The following is a 27,464-nucleotide window of genomic DNA, read 5'->3' on the forward strand; positions in this document are numbered from 1 at the left end:
GAGAAATGCTTTTAAGATCCATTTTTTGCAAGACTTATTTCCATTATTTTTGTTATATGTATCAGTATGTGTCTATTTGAGTGAACGCATGAGAATGCAGGTGCCCACAGAGGTCAAAGGAAGGCATTGGAGCCCCTGGATCTGGAGTACAGGAAGTTGTGAGCTGCCTGATTTTGGTGCTGGGAACTGATAGAACAGCAAGTACTCTTAACCACTGAGCTATCTCTCCAGTCTTCCTTATTTGTTTTTAATTACCAAATGATTTTTCATTGTGTGGGTAAATATATTTGATGCATGGGTTTCTTTTTCTACTTTTGTGCTGTTTTGAACCATGTTGCCATGAAAAGTTGTTTGTAAGTTTTTATGTGGACATGTTTTCACTTTTCTTAGTTTTACATCAAAAAGTATAATTTTTAGGTGTGTGTGTGTGTGTGTGTGTGTGTGTGTTTAAAAAATTTTATTTGTCTTTTTGAAGCAGGGTCTCCCTGTAGCCCCAGTTGTCCTGAAACTCACTGTGTAGACCAGGCTGGTCTTGAACTCACAGAGATCTGTCTGCTTCTGCCTCCCAAGTGTTTAAATTTTTACAGAAGCACAAGATTCTTTGTAATTCTTTAGGGGTACTTAAAATGCCTCTACCATTGACCTTCCAACAGCTGTGTCTGGTGGTTCCATTTTGCCCAAGTCCTCATTAACATTTATGGTCTGTCTTTTCATTTGCATCATCATAATGAATATGAGGACTGACTCTCTCTCTCTCTCTCTCTCTCTCTCTCTCTCTCTCTCTCTCCCTTCTGTGTTTCTCTCCCCCTCTGTGTATGTTCCTCCCTTTGATCCATTCTTTCTCTTTTTCTCATCCTTTATTTATTTCTCTCTATTTGTGATATGTGTGTATACATTTGTGTGTGCATGTTCTTGTCAAGGCAAGAGATTGACAAGATTTGTCTTCTATCACTCAACATCTTATTTAATTTTTATTTTGGCAATTCCATGCATATATACAATGTACTTGTCTCATATTCCCTATTACCTGCCTCCACCTCTTCTTGAACCCCCTCCACATCCCCCTACCAATTTCATGTGACTTTAAATTTTTTAAATTAAATCTATTTTTATAATCCACTGAGTCCAGTTAGTTCTGCTCCTATGGCAAGGATGTGTGGCCATCACTACAGCATAGGCAACCTATCAGGGGCCACACCCCTAAAGAAAATTGACTCACCCTTCCCCAGCAACCATCAACTGCCATTAGCGCTTAAGTTAGATGTGAGGCCTTGTGATTCCTCCATGCACCAATGGACATATCTTGTCAAGATGGTCATTATCTGAGCTCACAGTGTTCACAGCTGAGTAACTCTGTTGATAACTTTTCTCCCCTAGCAGCCTACGTAGCACTTTCTGATCCCATGAAAGCCATCCAGCAAGGAGGGAGCTTCCGGCTCAGTACTAGCTTTATTTATCCATATCCTTTGATCTAAGTGTGTGGTGTCTTCACCAAGAGGGTCTTGCCATGAAGTTCAGGTGGACAACCAAGAATTATGACAATAGTCTGTGTTATATCGAGGGTCTCCCTCAACTAACAACTAGAAGGGGTATATCCTGTACCTGGCACTGGACTTTTTGTGACATCTGTGAGGAACGTTTGCTTCCCTGACATGTAGTGTAACTATAATGAGCTGAGTTTTTAAAAATATAATTTTTAGGAAGCTTATTGACTAGATTTTCATATGGCTTTTTCAAACACCCTTAGTGTTAATTATCCCTCGTCCACCTCACTCTCTGACATCTCTTCCCGTGCCTTTTTCCACCTTTTTCCATCTGCCCCATAATTCTCCTTTTCTCCTTCCTATCTTTCGTGTTCTCCTATCCCCCTCCCTTAAGCTCTTTCTCAGCACTACCAACAACCCTTTCTAGTTTTCTGTCTTTTTTTTAGATACTCCAAAGCACACAAATCTAAAGACGTGACCAAGGATCCACAGATGAAATAATACGTGATATTTGTCTTTCTTTCTCTAGGTTATCTCACTAAGTATAATTTTTATTCCAGTTCTCTCCATTTAACTGCAAATATTATAATTTCATTTTCTTTCAGCTGAATATAGTTCCATTGTGGACATGTACCACATTTTCACTATTCATTAATCAGATGATGGGCATTTAGGCTTTTCCATTCATTAGTTATTGTGAATAGTGCATCAATTAAAATGGATGAGCAAGTATCTCTTTAGCATGATAAAGAGTCCTTTGGGTATATTTCCAGGAATGTTATGCATATGTCATATGGTAGATCTATGTCTAGATTTTTGAGGAACCTCCACACTGATCTACATAGTAGCTATACCAATGTGTATCCCACCAACAGTTTACACCTTATTTTTGAGACAAGATCTCTCACTTAACTAATTCACAAGTCTTGTTAGTACTGAGAACAGATTGCTTCTCACAGGGGCAATAGGAAAGGTGGAGAGCAGGCAGTGATAGGAATGTACCATGGGCAGTGAGCATAGCACATTCTTCTCTCTCAGAGGAATATGGTGTCAAAAACTACATTAAAGGCATGAGGATCTTTTTGTGTAACCATAAGGAGTGAAGAAGCCTATCAAAATGAGAAGTTTAATTCCTTACTATCCAGGAAAGGGGGGGGATCTTATTCCATTTATTTTAATTAGAAAAATAAAGTTTGACATTACTGTTTATGAGTGTGTAGGAATAAAGCTCATGTGAAATGCTTCTTAAAATTAAGGCTCCTGTATCATAAAGCAAATATACTCTGTGTAAGAAATGGGGACTAATTTAATTAGCACTTAATTAGCATTACCTGGATTCAGACCACTTTCTTCTGTGTGCCATATGGCCACAAGAGTGGTGTTCCTGATGTTGAAGAAGTCTCTAATATTAGCAAAGATTCCCTTGGTATGCAAGGTTCACCTAGTACAGGTGGAACAGTTTCACTTTTTTTCCTATCCACATGAGAACCTGCTTAATATCATGTTGAAAGGCTGTCAAGTGAATCACATTTTTCAAGCTAATATTTTTCAAATATTTCATGGTATTTAAAACACTGTAGGATATTTTACAACCTCGAGCCTATCATAAGAAATATGCATAACCCTATCTTATTTATGCAAACAATTTCCTATGACCAGAAGACAGATGTTGTCTGAACCATAGAGAAGGAAGGACGTATAATTGTTTTTTTCCCAGAGAGGAGATGGTTGTTGGTTAGCTCCATTACAGCTGCGTAATAGAGTTCCCTCCACACACCAACAGTGACAAAGCTGACTTTCTCTTTCTCTTGGCTTTGTTATTATTTTGTTAGTGTTTATAATGACAAATTATTACAAAATGGTAAGTTAACAGTAGGTATCAATATACAATTTTCTTTTTTTGTAACTACCATATATAGACAGCATATGTTTAATGCATATATCTTAATATTTTTATTTATTTTAATTATATATGTATGAGTGTATTGCCTGCATGCATGTTAGTTGTACCTATGTCATGCAGTGCCCACAGAGGTCAGAAGAGGGCATTGGAGCCCCTGAACCTGGAATTTCTGGTAGTTATCAGCCTCCATGTGGGTGCTGGGAATCTAACATAGATCCTCTGTAAGAATAGCCAGTACTCTTAGCTATCTCTCTAGCCTCAAATGTATATTTTTATTGAGTTGTTGTGCATTTTATATAATAGATCTTAATCAAATTAGATCCCCCCATCCACATACCCATAGCCCCTCCCACCTAATTTCATGCATTCTGTCCTATATCTGGTCAAGCACTTGTACCTAGAAGTCCCTTAGTGCAAGTTCATCCACTGGAGTCTAGCCAACCTATCTAGAGTTACTCCCTTAAAGATCAGCTTTCCTTCACCCGGCAATAATCAATTGTCAATAGTTCCTTGGCTAAGGTTGCCCATTTCCCCAGTTCTATGCTGGGTTTTTGTCTGACTGAGTCAACCTGGGTCTTGTGCATGCTGTCAACATTATTGCAAGTTCATATGAGCAAGTTCTCAGATGCCTGTAAGCCTGTTTCCTATGTTCCTACTAACTCTAGCTCTTACAGTCTTTCAGCCCCCTCTTCCAAAATGGTCCCTGAGCCATGGGTAGATGAATTTAATATAGGAGTCCTATCCAGGGACATGCACTCTACAGTCTCTTACTCTCTTAAACTTGACCAGTTGTGGCCTTCTGTGTACTTTGAACTCTGCTGCATGAAGAAGTTTCACAGGCAAAAGTTGAGAGATGTATTAATATTCTTTCTACCCCTCGTTCCACTATGTTCCATGAGATTTAGGTATAGAGGGTCTACTATGTGTCTCCTAGGGCTGGCAATCTCTCAAACATATATTCTCTGTGGGTGGCCAACTGTAGAACTCTGTAGTAGTCTCCATCTGTGGCAAAAAGAGGCTTCTTCAATAAGTGGTGTATGGTATACTTGTCAGATAGTAGGCAGGTTTGTGGCAGGCAGATCAGGAGGCCAAGTGCAAGTTGTGGGTGCAGATAGCCTGTGGAGGGTCCAGCAAAGTGACCTGGAGTGCCAGTATTTTTGAATAGATATGTGAAAAACTAATTCTTGCAATACCACAATCAATACAATGCTCAGAAGCAGGATAAAATTCCCAGATGATGCAGGTGTGCTCTGTTTACTTACCTTCAGCTGACTTTGTTTATCCAGTACAGATTTGTTACACACAGAAGTCAAAGAATTTGTCTAAAGCTATGAGAATAAGTTGACTGTAAAGTTGAGAATTGGAATGAGCTCTTTAATTCTTATTCCAGGGCTTTCCTACCATGCCTGTATGTTATAGCATACTACCAGACATGTTCAAGTATTATCAATAAAACTTTTCATTTATGCAGTTTAACTGGATTAAAATTTTCTTCTCAAAGTCCAAGTTCTATTAAATTTCATATTGAGTTATTATGCTCTCAGTGATAATCAATGAGTTAAGAAGTCCAATGAGTACAGACCAAAGGAATAAATGCCAAACAACTCCATAAAGTGATGCCAACATACAGTTTCCATACATCAGTGGCAACTCTTTTCCTTGGAAGTGATCATTATTGCAGGTCGGCGTAGTTATTTCCATGTGAATGAATAAATGAAATGAGTTTTACTAAGAACATGTCAATTCAGTGTTGTTGGTATTTTCTCAACTCCCCGTGCTGAAGCACAGGTACAAGCTTTGCAGTGTTCCTACTACCACCCCTCCACCACCACCCTCAAAAATTTAAGATGCTGAGTGCCTCAAGCTTATGCTGGACTCAGAATTTCTAGCTCATCACAAGTATTACATGTGTTTTTCTTAGAAATTATACTCAGTCTTCCTTCCTTATCGTTTGTATAGGAATCTGGGATTTATTACACATGTATGTAACAATAGTGAAAGAATCATACTGATTTGGACCATAATTTATCATAGACCATACATAAATTCACTTAAATTTTAAAATCAATTATATGAGGTAAAAATTGTCATTGTTTCTGCTTTTTCAGTTGAGTTACAAACTAAGTGACTGATCCACCCAGCAGGGTGCAGGTGTTGAGTCCCTGTCTTGTTCCTCACAATCCTCTTAGTTTCTCAGGTGCCAGTGAAACATATAATTCCTTTCCATTTTTGTGCTCATTATTTTCTTCTTCATTTAAAAATCCATCCTAATTTAAGTTACTCTTCAAAGTATATGCATTTAATATTTATATTTGCTTTGATTAAATTAACTTGCAGTCACTGATAGACTGTAAATTTTCTTGGGTCAGGTGGGTACATTCCTTGACAGATATTCAGAATTTTTCCATTTTTCTTATGAATGCTGATACCAGAATAATTGGTCATTATGGTGATTGCAAAGCAAGTTTATCTGGGGGCACGGCCTCTCTTTATTCTCTATGGTGTTCATTGGGTAATGAATTTCTTCTAAAAATGAACTAACTATGATATAGCACTTTAACCTTCCTACAAAGGGAAGCACTTAATGAAGACATATGCCTTCTTTCTTTACAATGATTAAATATTTCTTAAACTTTGGTGGTATATTGCATAATATTTTTAATTAAATTTTTATATTTATCTTAAATCTTACTGATGAATTAAATTAACAAAAGGAATTCCAACAACAGTATTTTAGAGCCCAGCTTTGTAACTTTGAGAGTGCTTAATTTTATTATTGCTTTCTTTTTTTCAAACACTGACCATATTTTGCTTTCTAAAATCTGTAGTGTTTCATTTGTGGCCTTTTACTAGCAAACTATCTCTTAGAGCTATTTAGATAAAAATAAAGCTTCTAAGGAAAAGCCCATTGAAGAAACCATTACTTTAAGGCTTCAGTTTTTAGTTGCATGAATATGGAAGTTTTCTGAAATAATTTACCTGCAACATCACTTCAGCTTCCTTGACATTGTACACTGTCTCTCCTCATACATCTTGATAGCATTCAGTTGTCCTTATCACTGCTCAGGAAGCTTGACTTTTAAGTTATAAATGAATGGCACTCCCTATAGAAGCTTGTTCCAAGTAATGGCCTGTGCTGGGTCTAGTCAATTAGACTAGACTAGACTGGACTATTGGTCCAGCTTCAGTTTAATATCCTGCTTAGTCACTATCATGAGGATTTCTTTTTGTGTTTCTAAAATCTAAGAGGCAGACATAAAGCTTAAAAATAATATATATGTAATGGCCCAGGATCATTCATTTAGAATCAGGTTAATTTAGAGATTGAATCTTTGTTAATTGATCCTACATATTCTAATACTAATTAGTCAATTTTTGCCAAGTCATTTATCCTCTTTACCCACTTGTTTTTTCTTTCCACAATATTATGGTCCAGACATTAATAAAAATAAAAGAACTACATATATATGATAATTTCAGTAAGAAGTGTCTCTCAAAGGCACATGCGTTGAATGCTTGATCCTGAGTCAGGAAATTCAGGCAAGGATAGGAGATAAGGCCTAGCTGGAGGGAAGAAGGTCACAGGGAGCATATCTTGTCCTGGACTCCCCTCCCCTCCCCTCCCCTTCCTACTCTTCCCCTCCATTCTTCTCTCTCTTCTCCTCCAATTCCTCTCTCTCTCTGTCCCTCCCTTCCTATCTCTCCCTCCCTTCCTCCATCCCCACTTCCTTTCCTGTCCATCATGAGATGAGTAGTCTCCTCCTCTTCCTGCTGTCATGATGTTTTCTGCTCAAGCACATGAGGCCAAGCAGCCATGGCAGAGTCCTCTGAAACTTCGGGCCCAGGTAAACTTTTCCTCTATTTATGTTTTCTAAGGTGTTTTGGTCATAGCTACACCTAACTCAGTGAATATATGTCTCATTTCTGAATTAGAGAAAACACTTTGGTCGTGCATATTGTGTAGTTAATAGGGAATTCTCATTTTCAAACATTCAGTCATCTATATATAAACATACAAATACATCCTTTGATACAGTGGTGAACACCATAAAATAAATTGAACATTGAATATTTTTCTTTTTTTCTTTCTAGGAAAAAACGGAGTGATTAGATAATATTATATAGAAAGTATATGCATATGATGAAACAAATTGAATAAATCAATTACTAGATAAATAGGTTATCAAAGTAAAATACAAATTTTCTTTGTTTAATAAATAAAATATAACATTAAAAATAAAGGCAATTTACATAGGGGAAAGAGTCCAAGAAATAATAGAACATTTAATATACACACTGTTGTTTTCTAGTATTTAATGATTGCAACCATTTGTTAGCACCTCTCATGTATATGTGTTTGAAAGATATCCTTGTTATTCTAAAGTGAGAAATAAGGCAAAATAGCAGATTGGAATGAGATTTAGAAAGGAGGGAAAGGGAAGAGTGGGAAGAGAACTACAAAGGAATGATGAGAGTACGTGATGAAGTGAGAGGGCTGGAGACATCGCTCAGTGGGTAAAGGCGATTTCTGCACAAGCACGAGGACCTGAATTTGAATCCTCAGCTCTCTCTCTCTCCCTCTCTCTCTCTCTCTCTCTCACACACACACACACACACACACAACAAAAAGCAAAGTGTTGGGTGTGGTGGTGCACACCTGTAATCCCAGCACTCAGGAAGCAGAGGTAGGCAGATCTCTGTGAGTTCCAGGCCACCTTGGTCTACATAGTGAATTGCAGGTCAGCCAGTGCTACCCATTGAGACCTTGTCTGAACAAGCAAGCAAAAATAAAAACATCAAAAAAAGTGTGATCATTCATGCCTATAACCTCAGAGCTGTGGGGGAATGGGAGAGACAGGTGGATCATTGGGGCTTGTTGGCTGCCAACCTAGCCAAAAAAACATAGCAAGCTCCAGGGCTCTAGGTCCATTGAGAGAACCTGTTTCAAGCGAATAATGAGAATGATAGAGACAAACACCTCCTTTTTGGCCTCCCCACAAATATGCATGGGTGTGCACACTCTTACACATATTGTATTCACACAACATATACACCACACACAAATAAAAACAAACACATTTTTTTTTAAAAGAGGAAAATGGGAAGCAAAGTTTGAGACCATAAAAGTTGCTCACAGGACAAAGTATAATCTGATTTCATGCTACCTATTATTTATTGAAAGTTTAAATACAAATGATTACAATTAGAAACACAGAGTAGCCAGAAGTACATGTATAACATGAATTATTGAAAGCAGTGGGAATGGTCCTTGCACAGTTTTGGAAGAATTGTGTTCTCATTAAAATCTTGGTGATGTTAAAAACAAGAACCCTACTTTACTGATATCTGTCTTTCACAGAATGCTCAAGTAATTAGGGACTAAAGGCTATATTCTTCTTTATAGGAAACAGAATCTAGGAGCCCATTATCAATTTACTCACAAAGAAAATAGAAAATGAAAAATACGACAGAAACACATATCTTTTCTTGGTGACTCTCCAGTGCTGTAGTTCATGCCATAATTATCAAAGATTTCATTAACTCTGATCACAGAGACTGTTTTTTTTTAATGCTGGTATAATTTTATGCATCAGATATTTTCTTTTCCAAAATAAATTTTCTGAAGTTCAATGATTTCAAGTTGTGATTCTGTTTCCTTTATTCAAGCAGTTAAACTTGAGGTTTCTGTAACATTTTAAATAAACATTATGGATTCTTTAAAGTTAACCACTTCAATTATAATATAAATTTAATTCAGGTAGTCATCAACATGATATTCTGATAGCACTGAAGGTCCTTTCGAATTTCAGGTGCATCTTTATGTGTATATTTTTAATTGTTTTCAAATAAACACACTTTTGTTGTAACTTGAGTATGATCAAGCCCTCTAGAACTTTCTTTGGAAGGTTAGCACATTAGAGTACAGATTCCCAGTCCCTGCCTTTGGAGACTCAGTCTTGTCTGGGGTGAACTTGGAAATGTGCATTCCTAGCCATCTCCCTAGCATATTGATAATGCCGACCTGCTGACCACAGTGACAAGACAACTGAGCAAGGGTAAAGGCACCCAAGTCTGGTGACCTGAGTTCGGTTTCCAGAAGCCACGTGGTGGAAGGAGAGAACTAACTCCTTCGAGTTGTTCTCTGACCTTTACATATAGAGTACGGCACTTGCATGTCACCCCCCACAACACAGCACAGGTAATAAATAAATAATAAACAAACAAATAAGTAAATGTAATAAACTTTTCAAAAGGAGATAGGGAGGGGAGGTGGCTCAGTGGGGTAAAGGCAAAAGGCACTTGCTGCCATAACTAACCATTCAAGTTTTGATTTCTGGAACCTACATTGTGGAAGTTGTCCTCAGACCTCCACACATAACTTGGCATGAACGCAACCTCACAAATACACAGACATATGGACTCCCACATTAAGTATAAATAAATGTAAACAATAAATAAAATATTAAGCCAAGAAAAGCTCTCCTTGCCTTCAATCATCCCTGACTTATAAGTGAATGTTACCAGCTCTGAGAGCTGTGGCTGCAGTAACTTTAACTTGTCAGCAGTGCTTAATGCCAAGAACATGAGATTTCAAAACAGACAAGGTTTCAAACCTCAAAGTGAACATTTAGCTATGTGCCCTTGGGTGAAATACTGAGAGTTTCTGAATCTCATTTGTTTTTACAGTACAGTCAGAATAAGAAGGCCCATGTGACAATGTTATTGCATTTCAAAAATTAACTGGTGTGAGTACATTACGAAACTTGTCAAACACCTAGCTCACCTCCTTTTGAAATTTCACAGGGGTTGAGCCACACCCATTATGTCATCCATCTCCCCCTGCATTTTCTTCTTCTTAGACCTTATTGGTTATCTTAAAATCAAATACCATGCTTCTGTTTCATTTGGACACAGACCTCCATGGCCCAAAGTAAATGCTGATTTTCTTCCTCAGTCTTCTTCATGACCAGTAAAAATGTACAAGCAGCCATGAGTTCCATATTGCTTAATCATTCACCATCCCATGATAGCTGGAATTCAACCTTGACACTAAAATGAAATTGCTCTCTTAAAGATCACAGTGACCTTGCAAGTGTCAAGTAGGTTCCCAGCACATGTGCTGCCCTGAAGCTTCTGGTCTCCTGTCCTCGCTGGCTGCCCAGCTCTTCACTCACTTGCTTTGCACATTCTCTCCTGCTCTCTTCCTTCCCCCATTCACCTCAGGCTTGCTGGTTCTTTTTCCAACTCTGCTCCTGTTTTTCCTCAGCTGTCATGCTATTTCTAAAAGATCCCACACTTACACATGTCTCAGATTCCTAGCTCTGCAAATGACAACTCTTCAGAGCTCCATGTCTGGTGGAAACCTTTCTCCTAAGCTGCAGACCCATCCAGCCTCCAAATGATTGCTTCTGTTTTGCTTCCCATAGTCACATTAAACAAAGCAGAACACTCAAATAATGTTTAAAAAAATGCTTTATACTTACTGTATTTTCCTTGGAAGCTAATGGAAAATTAACCCCTCAGACCTATATGGTGATCTGAGAGAATCCCTCTGTCTGGGAAATAATCACCCTGGGTTCATGTGGAAGACACTCAGTTCTTCCTTAGGTCAAAGCGTGGCATTACTTTTCAAGAATCCTCTAAGAGACTCTCAGACAGTAAGCCAGCATAGAACTTGGAAAATGAATAGCAGACCCCAATCTCATCTAAAGGAACGTTGGCAACTGATTGCTGCTAGACAAGGAAGAGCTGATCTTCCTAAAACAAGGGACTCTAGATAGGCTGACTAGACCCAGTGGATGGATTTGCCCTGGGGAATGTCTGGGGGCACTGACAACGCAGTGGACAGTGACAGGGATGGCAGAATCTATGAGCTCCAGTGGGGGTGGGAAGGCTATAGGAGGGTTCCATTTGGGATGCGGTTATAAAGATGAAGACAATTGTTTGAGATGTTCTATATGAAATACACACAAAAAATCAATTAAAAATATTTTTTAAAAAATCCTCTTCTGGTCATCCAAGAATCTATCCTCTCTGTATTGCTCCAGAGTGTCTCTCCTACTGGGGTTCCATGCTATTTCCCCAGCATTTTATTGTAATCTAGCTCTTTGACTAATGAGCTATCAGCACATATATAATGAGCAAATAGCATCTAGTGCTTAAAAATATCATTTGAGGGCTGTGAAATGATTCAGTAGATAATGACACTTGCTACCAAGCCTGATGACCTGAGTTCAATCCCTAGGACTCACATGGTAAAAGGAAAGACCCTGACTCCCATATTTTTGCCTCTGGCCTCCACATGCACTCTATGGTGCTCCCTAACCCACCCCCCCAAAAAAAATTATAACTTTAAAAATAAAAATATTGTTTGACTCCTTTTTCTAAAATCATCCAGGTATTCATCTCTAAGCCCCAAATCTTTGGGTATTGAATGTACTATAGTCCACAGAGTGAAATTTAGCCATCAGGTATCAAAGTATCAGAGACAGAAAATAAAGAAGTTAAAGCAAGCAAGCAACAAATAAACATATAATTCCAGGCATCATGAACGGTAAAGAATTGTATTGAGAGAATAACCTGTTTAAATGGAGGGGTAGGCATTCAGAGTTGGGGTTCATTTTTGAAACAGGATCTGGCCATGCAAAAGGAAACAGCATACATAAGCTCCCATTATAGGGAAGGCTTGGCTGTTGGCTTTGGGAAGGCTTACCCTTCCCCAAGCCTGAATGGAGAGATGCAGGAGCTCAAAGATTCAAGGGAATCACAGTGGGAGACCAAGCTGAAGAATTAAGTCAGTTCCATCCCAGTCCCATGCAAATTCGCTGTCAAATACAAATATTAGCATTATCTAGCTTAAATTCAGCAAGTTTCAGTGTTCTAGTGATTGCTCACAACAGATACTGTGCTATTTCATCAGTCATCTTTTTTAGGGGGGGTGAGTCAGGGTCTCTTTGTAGCCCCAGCTGGTACCAGGCTGGCCTTGATCTCATAGAGATTCCCTGCCTCGGCCTCCTGAGTGTTGGGATTAAACGCTTGCACCACCATGCCCAGCATTCTTCAGTCATCTTAATTCTATGTAATTTTCACTTTGAGTTAGACTTCAGTAGTGCCTATGCCTTTTCTGAAAACAAACATTTATAGACTTTTTTACTTACTAGTTTGCTTATGTCATTTTTAATTCAATAAAGAATCTTAACAATATAGTCATGATTTTCATTAAGCAATACATCAAATAATTTAATGAATATAATTTCATATAAATTCTCTGTTACATTTGTAATATATTTGATTTATGCTATCACTTTAGTGAAGAAAAAAAAATCCCTAAATGGTTATAGTATCAGTGAGAAACTGAGATACAAAAATGTTTTAAAAATAAATTTTCAAAATTCAGAATAATTTTTCATTAAGCAATATTGACTCCCAAAAACTCAATTCTCATTTTCTTACCGTTTTAACTTTAAGCAGTACCATGTCTAAGTGATACGTCACAAATTCCCTGCAAAATTTATAGTATGAGCTTTTCCTACACACAAGTACCAACTTCAGATTTGACACCACATTTTAAATTTTTGAGTCTAAAAAAAGTTTACAAATGTTTGAGTACAAGCTGTAGGCAACATGTTGAGCTATCACACTGACTCAGTAGGTTATATATATACATATGTGTGCGTGTGTGTATATCTGTTTGTAACAATAATAAAGAAAAGGTCTGGAAATTGAGAGAGAACGTGGGAATTATTGTGGGAAGAGGTGGAGGGGAAGAGAGAGGGGTAGAAATCACATAAATGTAGTGTTCATGTATGATATTTTCAAAAAAATGTAAATTATAGCTGGACATGGTGGTAAACACCTTTAATCCCAGCACTTGGGAGGTAGAGGCAGGCCGATCTCTGTGAGATTGAGGCCAACTGGGGCTACAGGGAGACCCCATCTCAAAGGAAAAAAGGCCAAAAAGTTTTAATTATAAAATGTCTTAAGTATAATCAATACATGTGAATCAATAAAACAAATAAAATTTAATGATTATTGTGAGTTTGAAGTGTCGACATTAGTTAAATGATTTTCAAAATATGGATCATCTATTTCAGGGTCTTCCATGGTATATTCTTGGTCTTCATAACTCTTTGCTGTAGGGCCTGTTCTATGCATTTCAAGATGCTGAGTTGCCCCCATTAAATGCCATTCACGACCACTCCTGACTGCCACTTTGCTACTCGCAGGGCATCTGCATCTCCTGCCTTGCCAGATCTCCGCATAGACTCCAATTGCTCCTACTCCACAGGTAGCTCCTTCTCTATGCCAGCTCCTGCACCTGCAAAGAATGCAAGTCCACCTTCTGCAGGAAAGCTGTTGCTCCTGATGCCTAGTCGGCTGTTCCAAGTGTGCAAAGGGCTGAGTCTGCAGCGGGGCAGCTGACAAATGCACCTGCCGTGCCTAATGTGCTACTCCCACGTGTAAACAGAAAGCCCTATGCCAGTAGGGATTTGCTTCTCAGACAGCTCTAACTTGTTGACATTTCTTTTTTTTTTTTTAAGTATTTTATTTTTACTTTATGTGTATGAGTGTATTGCTTGTATATAAGTAAGTGCACCCGTGTCGTGCAATGCTTTCAGAGGTCAGAAGAGGGCGTCGGGATACCCTGGAACTGGAGTTACAGGAGGTTGTTAGCAGCCAAGTGTGTACTGGGAATTGAACCCAGGTCCCCTGCACGAGCAGCCAGTGCTCTTAACTGCTGAGCCATCTCTCCAGCCCCTATATTTCTTTTTCTAGGAAGTATGTGAAGAATACAAGTCAATGACTTGAATTTTTCTTTTTTAAATGCCATTGGCAACTCCCAGTCTCTCAAGTTGTGGCAAGCAAATGTTTAGCCTAGAAGCATGAGTCAATTTGTTTCAGGGCCTTGGTGATTCAGTTTTGGAACATAGCATGCTAACCTTTCCAGAACTGTTGAATGTATACATTTTATGTCATTATATCCAGCACAATAGTGAGTTCTGTTGAGATTTATGCACACACACTGAATGTACTTATTAAAAATGAATCAGGCTTTGTTGAACTATCTTGATAATGAGCATAAAGACACTTTAATATTCAACTCATTTTTCTCTAATTTTGTATGTAATTTATGGTAAGTATATAAAACTTGAAAAACTACACTAAGCATAAAGGAAAGTATTAACATTTTGGAAAAAAACAAATTTCAATCTTTTGAAACATTGCATTTTTTTTTTTTAATGTGTATGAGTGTTTTGCCTGCATGTCGGTAAGTGCACCCGTATCATGCAATGCCTGCAGAGGACAGAAGAGGCCGCCGGATACCCTGGAACTGGAGTATGGACAGTTGTTAGCTGCCATGTGGGTGCTGGGATTCAAACCTGGGTTTTCTGCAAGAAAAAAACCAGTGTCCTTAACTGCTGAGCCATCCCTTCAGCCCCATTGTTTGCATTTTTTATAAAACTGAGCAAATGCACATTTGCAATTTTCTGTTTTAAGAGTGCTATTGTCTGTGCTTTAATTTTATATTTAATTTTATATTTAATTTTAATAACATTTGTCTATGTTATTAAAATTCATTGAGATACTTCTTTCTTTTATTTACTTTAAACATAAAAGGTTATTTATTAACCTACCCTTTTCATTGGGAGTTTTACAGATTTTTTACACTGACAAAAATCCTTAATGTAGCAAAAAGTGTTTAATGCATATCTTGTCTAATGTTGACTTTTTGTGATAGTTTTGAATTTCAATGTTAAAATAATGCAGTTTTAGCCGGGCGTGGTGGCATACACCTATAGTCCCAGCACTTGGGAGGCAGAGGCAGGCGGATCTCTGTGAGTTCAAGGCCAGCCTGGTCTACATAGTAAGTTCCAGGACAGCTGGGGCTACAGGGAGACCTTGCTTCAAAAAGATTTTTAAAAAAAAATGCAGTTTTGAGCAAGTTCTTTTATATTGCACTTGCACATTGTCTCAAATCCCAGATTTTTTCCTGTTTTTATAGACTAAACAGCTTGGAATATTTTTCATATCCTTGTTCAGGAATTCATAGCAAGTCACTAGAGGAGTGATTGCTTCCCTAATGAAATGAATCAATTACTCTGTATAAAAATTGTGTAAATAGTGACATAACTTGATCTATTTCCCACTTAAAACAAGTGTATAAGAATAATATATTTCTTTCCTAGACACCCGAGAGAAATAAAAGCATCTACCCACACAATTACTGGCATGTAAACATTCATGGTACCATTATTAACTTTATTCATAATAGTCAAAAGGCAAAAATAAGTCACATGACCATTAGTTGAAGAGCAAATAAACGTGGTATATCCACACAATGGAATCTTACTCAGCTATAAAAAGCAACGATGTACTGATTCATGCTAGGACCTGAAAAAAACTTGAAATCTAATTCTAAATGTAAGAAGTCATCACAAAAATCACATATTATATGATTTCATTGACATGATCTGTCTACAACAGGAAAATCCACAAAGATAGAACAGATTCCTGATTCCCAGGAGAGGGTGGGTAGGAAGTTGGGGGAGTGATTGGTATGAAGTGTGGTGTTTCTTCCAAGGGTGATGAAAATATCCTAGAATTACAATTGTGTTATACCATAAATATAGTAAAACCTACTCAATTATATATTTTAAAGGAAGATATTTCATGTATATGAATCATATTTCAACAAAAATACACAGAAAAAGAATAATCCATCCAGGGGTTGGAGAGATGGCTCAGGCGTTAAGAGCACTGGCTGTTCTTGCCCAGAACCAGGGTTCAGTTCCCAGCACCCATATGTTGACTAACAACTATGAGTAACTCCAGTTCCAGGAGATCTGACACCCTCTTCTGGCCTCTAAAGGCATTGTATAACACAGGTGCACTTACATACTTGCAGGCTTTTACACTCATATACATAAAATAAAAATAAACAAATATTAAAAAAGAATAATCCACCCAGAACCCATTTTTCAATAGTTTATTAAACACAGGAGGAAAGCATATAGCTACCATGCTCAAGAAAGGATTAAGCTCATGGAGATAAACTGAAAGCCTATCCCTAAGCTAAAGAGAAAATGCTTAAAAACTCTCTTGAGTTTCAACTACTCTAGAAAAATGACTTCGTAGATTATCCAAAGTGGCTAGTTATAAATGTGAGAAGAAACTATATTGTTCTGGAGATTTGATGTTTTAACCACAAACTAACACTTAGCATAATGTTACCACAGGAGCATCATTTTCCATATCCTGAAAGGATTTGTTCCTATCAACATTGTCCCTGGAAAAATCAAATGAATATTATCCTTCAAACACAGTAAGAAAACAATAGTTTACTGCTTCAGTTTTACAAATTTAATTACCAAATGACCTGGGTCAGGATATGAACTGCTATCTCTTTCCAGGATTTATCTCTTTCTTAGTGAAAGGAAGAACAATTCCTTTATCATTTTAATATATTGTGTGGGAGAGGAGGTTAGCTCTAAACACACAACAAAGCAATTAATATGGCCTCTAGCATAAGACTTTAGAATGATATAGTTATTTCAGTTTTTAAATCACTCTAACGTATTATTAAAAAAATTCCCCAAGGATTTAAATGCTGTGAGAGAAAAGGTAACAGTACAACTTTTAAAGGATGCAAAATAAAGCATAAGGCCTGCTTCTTCATACTGAAGTCACTGTGACTGTCTGCAGAAAAACACCAAGCTAAAGCAAAATGTCAAAGGGAATGGATAGAAACATTTGTGCTCAGCCTGCTGTTAAGTAGGATGTGAATACCTTTCCTATGACTGACCTTGACTTTGGCTTTAATTCCTTACATTGCAATGGGTGCTATATCCACAGAGGAGGGGTCTTAGATAGGTCATTGTAGCTAGCATGTAAGAATGAATCAGGTTATATGAATCAGGTTATAGTGGAAGCAGATCTCATTTGAAGGTGTACAGTAAAAAGGAAATGTTTTAAAAATGAGATTGGAAAAGATATTGTTTTTTTTTTCTTGTACTTGGAGACAGGGACTCTGTAGCCCTGGCTGGCCTGGAACTCACTATGTAGACCAGGCTGGCCTCAGTCTCAAAGAGATCTGCCTGCCTCTGCCTCTCGAGTGCTGAGATTAAAGGCAAGTGCCACCATGCTTAGCTTAGATATTGTGAAAGACAAAATTTAGCAAAAATATACTGTTGTGAGCAGATTTTCAGCAAAACTCTCGGTTAATAATGAATCTAATTTTCATTCAGTACTTTTTGCATTTTAGAAGTACGGCAAAACACTGATCTTTAATATAACATGTCATTTGATCACTACACATTTACATTTGCAACACTATGCCCCATTGAGCCTGAGGAAGCAATGTCAATCAGTTTGTGAAGGAAAGAAAATGATGTTAAGAAAAGTGCTCTATTAATTGTATAGTCATGAAAAAAAGGAGACAAGCTATAAACGAGCATTACTTTTTCAAAATAGACAATTCACTACAGTTCACTGTTACCTCATTTTTAGGCTTAATGACGGGCAATTTTTAATGTGCTATTCATGTGTTCTAATCATGTCAGTAAGATGTGTGGGTGTCCAGCAAGTCTTTATGAGAAAAGATGGAATGCAAATGGTCTGACTGTCTCCATACTCACAATTGGCTGCACCTTGTTGACTCCCAATTTATCAGCCTTAATTGTAACAGGTAATGCTTATTGCTCTAGGAATGTTTTATCTTGTGAAGATAACACTGATATTACCAACACAGGATGGCAAAAAGCTTTTGACCAATTACTAGGCCTTTAGACATTCTTGTTTGGCAGTGATAATTTCCTAAAATTCATTCAGCTTATTTATCATAATACTAGTGTTTATTAAACTGCCACCTGGAACTAATGATAACTCTGCGAAAATGAATCCCTTATTTAGACATAATTTACAACAGAGTCTCTGATAATTTTTTTCTCCAAACCTGAGTCCCTTGAATTAATGGTAGTATTTTTATCAGTAACAGGGTCCTCAGGAAAGTAATGAAACACCACAGGAGACTGTGTGGCTCTTCTCGATTCCATATATTAAAAACTGTTTATAATTTAGTCTTGAGTAGGGGAAAGGTTTACAAACCAAAACCAGACCAGCTTGTGAAGGTTCCCCAGGTAATATCTATCTATGTCTCAGCCACATCTCCCATGACTACAGGAACCATCTCTTAGGATCTGTTGTGGGTTGGACATGGCTTGTACCACCAAGAGGCTCATGGTGGTATTGAAATCCTGGTAAAACCATCGAGAGGCAATTGGATCAGAAGGTTCTAATTTTATTCATGAGTTAACCTGTTCACAAGTTCATGAACGGGCAACGGGGAGGTGGACCTGGTTGAAGGAAATAGATGTGCGTCACACCGTTAAAGAATCTACCTTGTCCATGGCCCCTTTGCTGTTTTGCTCTGCTTCCTGAGTGCTGTGAGATAAGCAGCTCTGTGCTATCACACCTTCTCCATCATGATATTTGCTTTGCCACAAACCCATAGCAACCATAGACCAAAATCTCTGACACAATGAACCAAATCATATCATCTGTTAAAATGTTTTGGCAAATATCAAAGTGACATGAAACTGATAACATAGTCTTTTGCTGGAACAGTTATGATTGGCAGTTGCTATCATTATAGATGAAAGATTATAGGTAGCTTAAGTGTTGCAAAAAGATATTAAACAATGGTGATTCTCTTTATAATTACACATGCTCATACTCAATGGTATTACAAATTAATAACAAAATATAATCCTCTTAATAAAGACCCCTCATAATTAGTAGTTCACATATTCACTAGGTAGCTACTATATGCTAGAAGTAGTCTAGATATTTTAAAATACAAATATAACTTAGACATGGAATCTCCTCTTGGAGAGATTAGTCTATGCAGAGAGCTTGTCAGTGCACACAAGTTCCTACTGCATAAGCTAAAATTGTTACTGTTCAGGGATAAGTATCATTTAGAAGAAAATTCAGACCACTGTTACAGATACGAATTGCATACATCCTACATGAAAGAGATGGATATGAAATCTGAATACACAGTTATATTCAAGATACAGATTTTGCTTTGCCGAGAGGTCTCCTAGTTACTTTCTGTTGCTGTGATAAAGGACTGACCAAAAGCAACTTGGGGGAGGAAAGGAGTTATTTTTCCTTACAACTTATAGTCCATCATGGAGGGAAGATAATGCAGAAACATGGAGGCAGAAGCTGAAACACAGACCCTGGAGGAATACTACTTACTGCCTTGCTTCCCTGGCCCGAGTTCAGCTGGCTTTCTTACATAACCCAGAGCCAACTGCTCAGGGGTGGTATCACCTCCAGTAGTCTCAGCCCTCCCATAGCAATCAAGAATCAAGAAAGTGCTTCATAGACATGCCCACAGACCAGTCTGATAGAGGACATTCCCCAGCTGAGGTTCCCACTTTCAGGTGTGTCAAGTTGACAACTGAAGCTAGCTGGAGAAACCTCACAGGAGAGCATGGAAGGCCTGGTACTAAGTGCAGCAGGACAACACTCAGGCTATAGAATCAACAGGAAGGACAGAGTGTATAAAGCCTGCAATGCAGTCCACCAAGGAACACAACATTCTAGGTGCTGGGGGGATGGCTCAGGAGGTAAAGTATTTGCTGTGCCAACCAATGTAGCCTAATTGTGTGCATGCATGGGTGAGTGCATGCATACACAGACACACACATACACACACACACACACACACACACACACACACACACACACACACGTTCCAATGGATTAGGAAATATAAGATCTAAGAACTTATAAATGTTCTAGGCCAATTCAGCTGCAAATTGGCCATAATGGATGTCACATGGAAGTGAACATACAGCCATTGTAGAAGCAGCACTGTTCAGTTTTGATTTGAATCTGAGTGTGTGGGGGGAGAAGTGAAATAAATGGTTAGAGTAGGAAACACAGTGCCACACCAAGGAGGATCAATGACATTGTACAGAAACCAAGGAGATCTCTCTTCCTGTCATCCAGGAAAACAGAAGCAATCTATTAAAGACAAAATTTCTGGTATTTAGGACTGATACAATGCTTGATGTCTCAGAGAACTAAGTATACATGGTGTATTTAATATGGTGTTTTAAACATTTTTTTTCTGTAGCAGGGGGAAATTCTCTCTAAATGAATTTTTCTCACAAGATAAAACAATTTCTATATCAAAATTCAGCTCTAAAGGCATCATATTAATTTACTTCAGAATTGCAACCGCAGTGTGGATTATCACATTTTAGCCATTTTAGTGCCTGATTTACTGCAAACGGTCAATAAGTTGTTGCCGCACCATGGTCAATAGTTAATTGTTTACTATCACTTCCTAATTCTATAGGAAATGGTCTGGGTGCCTGTCCTATATTAGTGGCTGATGAATAGATCCCCTGAAATTGCAGAAGAGACGATAATGTTACTGCACATGTAGGATGAATGTCATAAGTAAGTGTTTTCCTATGAGCTATTTTACAAATAACAAATATAGTCTTAGAGAAGTGAAGTGCCCTGCTCAGGATCACACAGGTGCCACACATGAAGGCTCACGCATGGAACTCCAACCCCTGGGAGGCCAAGGAAGGACAGTTGCAGCAAAGTCTCAGGCCAGCCTGGGCTCGCTAGGCTATAAAGTGAGTTCAAGGCCAGCCTGACTTACAGAATGAGACCCTGTTTCATGGGTATTTATGGTTGGAACGCAAGTCAAATAAAGGTCAGTCCAGGTCTTTTTTTAACCCACTGAATATAGCTTAATGTTCCTCCACGTCTGTTCATAACATCCCTCAGATATACTTTACTGGAAGAAGACATCATAGATATCATTATTAGAATTAAAGAGGATTTACAGTTTCAAACTGCTTTTCTCTATGAGTTTTACTCAGCCTAGCAGTTGACAAGTAGGTACCTCTGTTGAATAATAAAGGGGTGATTTTCCATCTTTCCAGTGATGCATACTCTCAACTAGAACTTCATCTTTCAGAGAGGCCTAGAGTCCTCAGTCTTATTTCCTTGCAATTTTGATGTCTCATGGCCAGTCATGTAGTGTCATAGGACTTAGCTCCCACCTTTTTCCTTAGGAAATTATGTCCCCGAAGTTGGGCTTTCTTTTAAGGGAATCTGTGCCTTTGCTCTGTGTGAAGCAAGCCTGTGCTGTCAAGGCGCCAGGCACCCAAATTGTGATGTGACACGCTGTACGTGACACTTTAATTGTTCATTAGCAAACACTGTACTGAAAACCAACAAGAACTAGCCTGAGAACAAACATATTAAATAGGTTAAACTTTAATTAATTTTTCCTAAGTGAGATCGTTCTCAGAGAAAAATAGACATTTCCTTTATTTTTAACACAGAATGAATATAGCGTGGCTGGAAATCTTTTCTTTTTAATTGCCTCATAGAACACAGCAATGATCTTGTTTAATATAAAGCCTTAAAACTGTATCTTAGTGTTTATTACCTCCTTATTATGACTATGTATTCAACCCCAATAGTTTTATAGTGCATTGTTTTGTCTCAAAGAAGGAAACAAAATAATTGAGGAAAACCAGGAAAAAAAATCATGATTTTTTTATTTAGTAATGATTTTCCAATAGGATTTTCTGGCAACCTTCAGTCTTATTATAATTACTCTGTCTAACAAGGATACCCTAAACAACAATGAAAAGCAAGATCTGTGTTGGAGGTCAAAGGCTTTAAGAGTAGGACATCAACTCATGGCCTGCGCAACCCTTTGGGTGCTGTTGTACCCAGTGTATACTTCTAGCTGTGAGGGGTACAGTGTTCTTTGGGAGCCTAGAGGGAGAATACATAGAGCTGTGAAACATAACACAGAAACAAACAGGGTAACACTACCACACAACATAAAGAAAGCATCCTTGGGCATAGTGTATAGCTTAGTGGTAAAGCATGTGATTAGTGAAGACAGGTCCTGGGTTCAGTTTTCCTCATATACACACATGTATTATTATATTATATTATATTATATTATATTATATTATTACTTTGGCAGCTTCCTGTATATTGCTTCTTGAGCCCATTCCACTATGATTACACTCAAGGTTTTTTTATATATTTGTTTGATCCCTGCATTGTTTTTACCTGTGTACTGCTAAGCAAACATTATTCAGTTCTGCTTAGAGCTTAATAAAAATTGCATCACTGTAGGGTGTCTTCTGAGATTCTTTTCATTTAGATAATGTCTGAGATTCATCCAAGTTGATGTCTGTTGAGTTTATTCATTTACACTTCTGTATTGATGTATGCCTGTATTACACGTTCTCTTGCTTATTTTATGTCTTTACTATTGTAAACAATAACATACCTGTTCGTACAGATGTTCATGTTTTTTCATGTCTGGGAATGGAATTGTTAGATCATAAAACATACACCTGTTCTAGTGTAGTACACATGAAAATAAGAAAATATTTTACAAATTCTTTCTACACTCTTGCCAGTACCACATGATTTATCATTGTTCCACATTTTAAATTCTTTTTTGTATTGCCATATTAGAATTTCCCATTGTAATTAAAGTATTCATATCTTTGTGGTCTTAATTTGTATTTCTTTTATTAATAATGTAGTTGAACATATTCTGTTTTAATATTTTATTTCTTATTTTTATTTTATGTGTGTGAGCATATTGCCTGCATGTGTGTAAGTGTACCCATGTTGTGCAATGCTCGCTGAGTCAGAAGAGAGCATTGGATACCCTGGAACTGGAGTTAGTAGATAGTTGCTAGCCACCATGTGAGTGCTTGGAATTGAACCTGGGTTCTCTGTAAGAGCAGTCAGTGCTCTTAACCTCTGAGCCATCTCTCCAGCCCTGCTGAGCATATTCTTTAAAAATATTTTAGATTATATTTACCTATTGTGTGTGTATGTGTTTGTATACTATGTGGAAGCCAGAGGACAATATTCAGGAACCAGTTCTCTCCTTCAGCCATGTGAGCCCTGGAGACTGAACTCAGGTCTCCGGTGGCATGTGCCTTTATTTGACAGTGAGCCATCTCCTGCCTAGTTGAGCATTTTCTTATGTCTTCATTGTGCAGCTATATTTTCCTTCAGTGAAATATATATTCATTTATTCTGTGTATATTTTAGCTGCATTCTTTGTGGTTGTTTTAAATCTGGTTTTCTATTGAATTTTTTTCATGAGGAGGGGGAATCAAAATTGTTTTATTTGGTTTTATTAATATTTGACTCTATGGTTATAATTTTTGTAGATCAAAATACAAATTTTGTGAGATATTTCCATATCCCAAGACATAAAGATATCCTTTTATGTATTCTAAAAAAAAATTTAAGTATCTTTGTCTCAAAAGAATTTGATTCAGCTGGAATTGATGTTTGCTTATGGTGTGTGCTAGCCAGTTTTCCATGACTGTAACAACCTGAGACAATTCATTTGTAAAGCAAAATGCTCTATTCAACTTATAATTTTAAGATTTATTTTTATTTATATGTGTGTCTGTGTAAGGTTATGTGCACATGAGTGCAAGTGCCCATGGAAGTCAGAGAAGTTTAGATCCCTCCAGAAAATGGAGTCACAGGCAGTTGCGATCTGGGAATTGCCGGGAATTGAACTCAGACCCTCTAGAAGAGCAGCAGTACATGGTCTTTTCTGCTGAGCAGTCTCTCCAGCCCCTGGTTTATAGTTTTAAATGTCTATGCCTGACTCTTTGCTTCAGACCTATGGTAGCACATCACAGCAGAGAGTGGGTGGCAGGGCAAAACCAGTCACGTCATGATTGGGAGGTGAAAAAGGAAAGAATCAGGATCTCCAAATCTGCCTTTCAGTATATCCTCAGGAACTTAAAGGCCTCCCACCAGGCCCCTTCCCCTAAAGGCTTCACCCAAACAGCATTAGCTAGCAAATAAGCCTTTATCACTTACACTAATGAGTGACATATAAGGTCCAAACTATAGAATGGCATAAAGAAGGGAGCATTTCAATGTTTTCCTCTGTGTCTTATAGCACGTTGTATAGCACGGCTTGGCACTTAAACCCTTGACACTAGTCTAAAATCCACCTCTATTAAGAACCAAATTTCCTATATTTGGGTAAATTTATTCAGGTCTGCTACTAGAGTTCACCAAACCCCAGTAGATAGGCTTTTGTTTACCCAAGGCTTTTAATGCAATTTTGGATGTGTAAAGATTTCTCAGTTCTAAGTTAGAGGAAGGATAAAGAACGGAGAGATCAATGGTGTTACTTTAAAAAGGTCTTCAGCATTGGAGAGTGGCAACTTGAAAAGATAGGATCCTTGACTTGGATTCACAGCCAGCCTTAAGAAAATGGGGTAACTCAACCAAGAGAGAATTCCCACAGAAGAAAACTGATGGAATGCTAGAACAGTGATAAATAATACTCAAAGCTGCTATTTGAATTATTCATCAATTTTCTGAGCCTTCTGTAAACGCCAATCACCCACTGGTGTCTTGGAATCAGATGGTTTCCAAGGAGGGACAAGGCAACATGAGGGAAAAGAACAGTCATTTTAGAAGCTAAGATGTAGGAGCAGAGTGAGGAAATCAGCAGGAGCTGGTGAATGGAAGAGGGTAATATTGGTGGTGTCCTTTAAGTATTATGAGGGCAGGCCTGATACTGGGCACTTCCTCCTATGGGGCTCAGGATCATTTTATTGGGCTATTAAAGGAAAAGTTGCATTGTTTCTCACAACCATAGTTCAGACGTTCCTACAGAGAAAGTGCTATTGCATTTTTGTTCTCTTCTATTGCTTTGAATTACAGTAAGTCCAAATCTCCTTAGGGCAGTATTCAGAACAGTGTAGCATCTGGCTGCTACCTTTTCTATTCTCTTTTCTTAAAGAATAGCTAAATATTTGGACTGGTTTAAGCAGACTAGGCACTTTCTGGCTTCACTGCCTGTGAGACTCTTGTCTGCAATGCATGGTATATATGGTGGAAAAGCCTTGATCAGAATAATTAGGAAAGTAAAATATGGTTATGTTAGCTGTGCAGGACCTCTCCAAGTCATTACTAATTTCTACCTTCACCGCATTCTTGGTGGTAGACAGCCATGATAGTGAGGACTAAATCCTACTCTACAATACCTCAGGTTAGGACTGAGAATGGGTTAGAACGACACAGTGAGCATAGTAATATCAGATTTCAACACATCCTTAAAATCACAGCTGATGGAAGCATTGCAGGCAGAATAAACATGCTCGCTGTTAAGCATACAGAAAATCTACCTCTGGTGTGATGCTCCACCTCTGTCCATGTTTCCAAATTAAGAGTTTTTATCAAAGCAGAATAGAAATATACTCAGCATCTGGGAGGCCTCATTGGCAATTCATCCAGTATACTTTCTGGGGGTTCCACTATTAGATGCATTTAGTGAAAGAAAAAAGTTTGTTGATAACATTCTACTATCTTTCTATTTAAAAAGTCCTCCTAAATTTGCTCCATGGAAACCATCTATGTACCAAGAGAACAGACATTTTAAAATACAGCAGACATTTTAAAATTTGTTCTTTAAGTCCAACTTTAGATTATATATTTAATGTACTTTATTCCAGTTCTTTCTTTCAAAGTAGTAGCTCTGTTACTAAAGCCTATATATTAATATGAAGGCATTGGTAATGTATTTTATTAGATAAATAACAGGCAGGACTTATGTGAAACTCTGCTTTATAGCAGGAAAAGAAAGATTTAGAACTTTGTGCATAGGAAATGCATAGTTATGAAGTCATAAATAAATGTAGGTGTACATTCTTTGTACATTTAACAAGGAAACCATTTTATATTTATTAAAAGTAGAAAATGTGACATATTGAATATAAAACATACATTATAATTAATTCATATTCAGATTTGCTTGTGAACTTTCCTAATAATTGCAAGAAATTTTCATCACTTCTTTGGATTCTCATACTGTTGCTGATAGGTCTGTTATAAAACTGAATGTCTCACATTATATCATAGATACAAAGACAAAATGAAAACAAAATTGCTCACTGGATGAGTCGAGAAGTTAAAATATCAATTAGAAATGAAACAGAGCTTTTATTTTCTCTAGCGGATCTATGAAGATTGTTACCTAAGGCATTAACATAAAGTTATGGGCTGAGCTGGTAAGAGCTTTTAGGAAAAGAAGGAGAAATGACAGAGAGAAGAAAGAGGAAGAAGAAAAGAATAGAAAGTGAGGAGGGGAGGGGAGAAGAGAGACAAAAAGAATAAAAGCAAATATTTTGTATTAGCGAAATCTTTGCCTTTAACTTTTAACTGTGTATTTAATGGAAAGAAACGTGTCCGACTAAAAATTAGTATATTTCAATAAATTAAATCTTACGTTTTCATGACTACCCTGTGCAAACCATTTTAACTATCTTACAGATGATAACAGTGATGGCGCATTAATTAAGTGAGTAAGATTTGGAGACAGGTGGTCCATGGATCATACTACAAGAAAATCAGATTAAGAAATTAACATTAGAAAAATGAAACACAAAATAATATATAAAGCATTCTACACAGAATGAACAGTATGCCTGAGGTCAAAATGATTTTTTTACATACTGACTTCACTCAAGGCAATTATAGACTGTCCTAAAGTACAGAGCACAAAAAAACATTCCCATAATTATCTGCTGAAGAGAACGGAGTTAAGGTAGCCCTTCATAGAAAACAATAGACATGTCCCCAGTTACCTGGATGCATGCTACCTAGTTTCTTTACATTTTAGTGGAAACTCATCTGTAATATTCAAGTAGTTAAACAATGGCTCCTTCTTTGGGAATCGTGATCACAGATATTCTTTCTCTTTGCCTGACATTCTAATTTTTTTAAATTACCACTTAAATGAACATTATGTTAACACTAAATGATTCAGAATGTATAGTATCATTCTTATTTTTCAGTTCTGAATATCAATTAACACATCGCAAGTAAATTGCAGAAATGTAATATAGTTGTCTAAAGAATTATAGAAACTAGGCATCTAGCCACAGGAGGCTCAGGGTGACTGCAATGTCTGAGTCGAGAGAGAGAGAGAGAGAGAGAGAGAGAGAGAGAGAGAGAGA

The 27,464-nt window shown here is 37.5% G+C and overlaps 1 protein-coding gene and 1 pseudogene across 3 annotated transcripts in view; one reads left to right on the forward strand and one right to left on the reverse strand.

Moving 5' to 3' along the window:
• Window positions 1-27,464, reverse strand: part of Magi2 (membrane associated guanylate kinase, WW and PDZ domain containing 2) — a 1,650,859-nt gene that overhangs the window by 915,420 nt on the left and 707,975 nt on the right. The gene's annotated exons all lie outside the window — the stretch shown is intronic.
• On the forward strand, window positions 13,570-13,950 carry LOC103732224 (annotated as a pseudogene).

The sequence above is a fragment of the Nannospalax galili genome, unplaced genomic scaffold, assembly GCF_000622305.1.
Source record: "Nannospalax galili isolate Female #2095 unplaced genomic scaffold, S.galili_v1.0 scaffold312, whole genome shotgun sequence".
Classification (NCBI taxonomy): Eukaryota; Metazoa; Chordata; class Mammalia; order Rodentia; family Spalacidae; genus Nannospalax; species Nannospalax galili.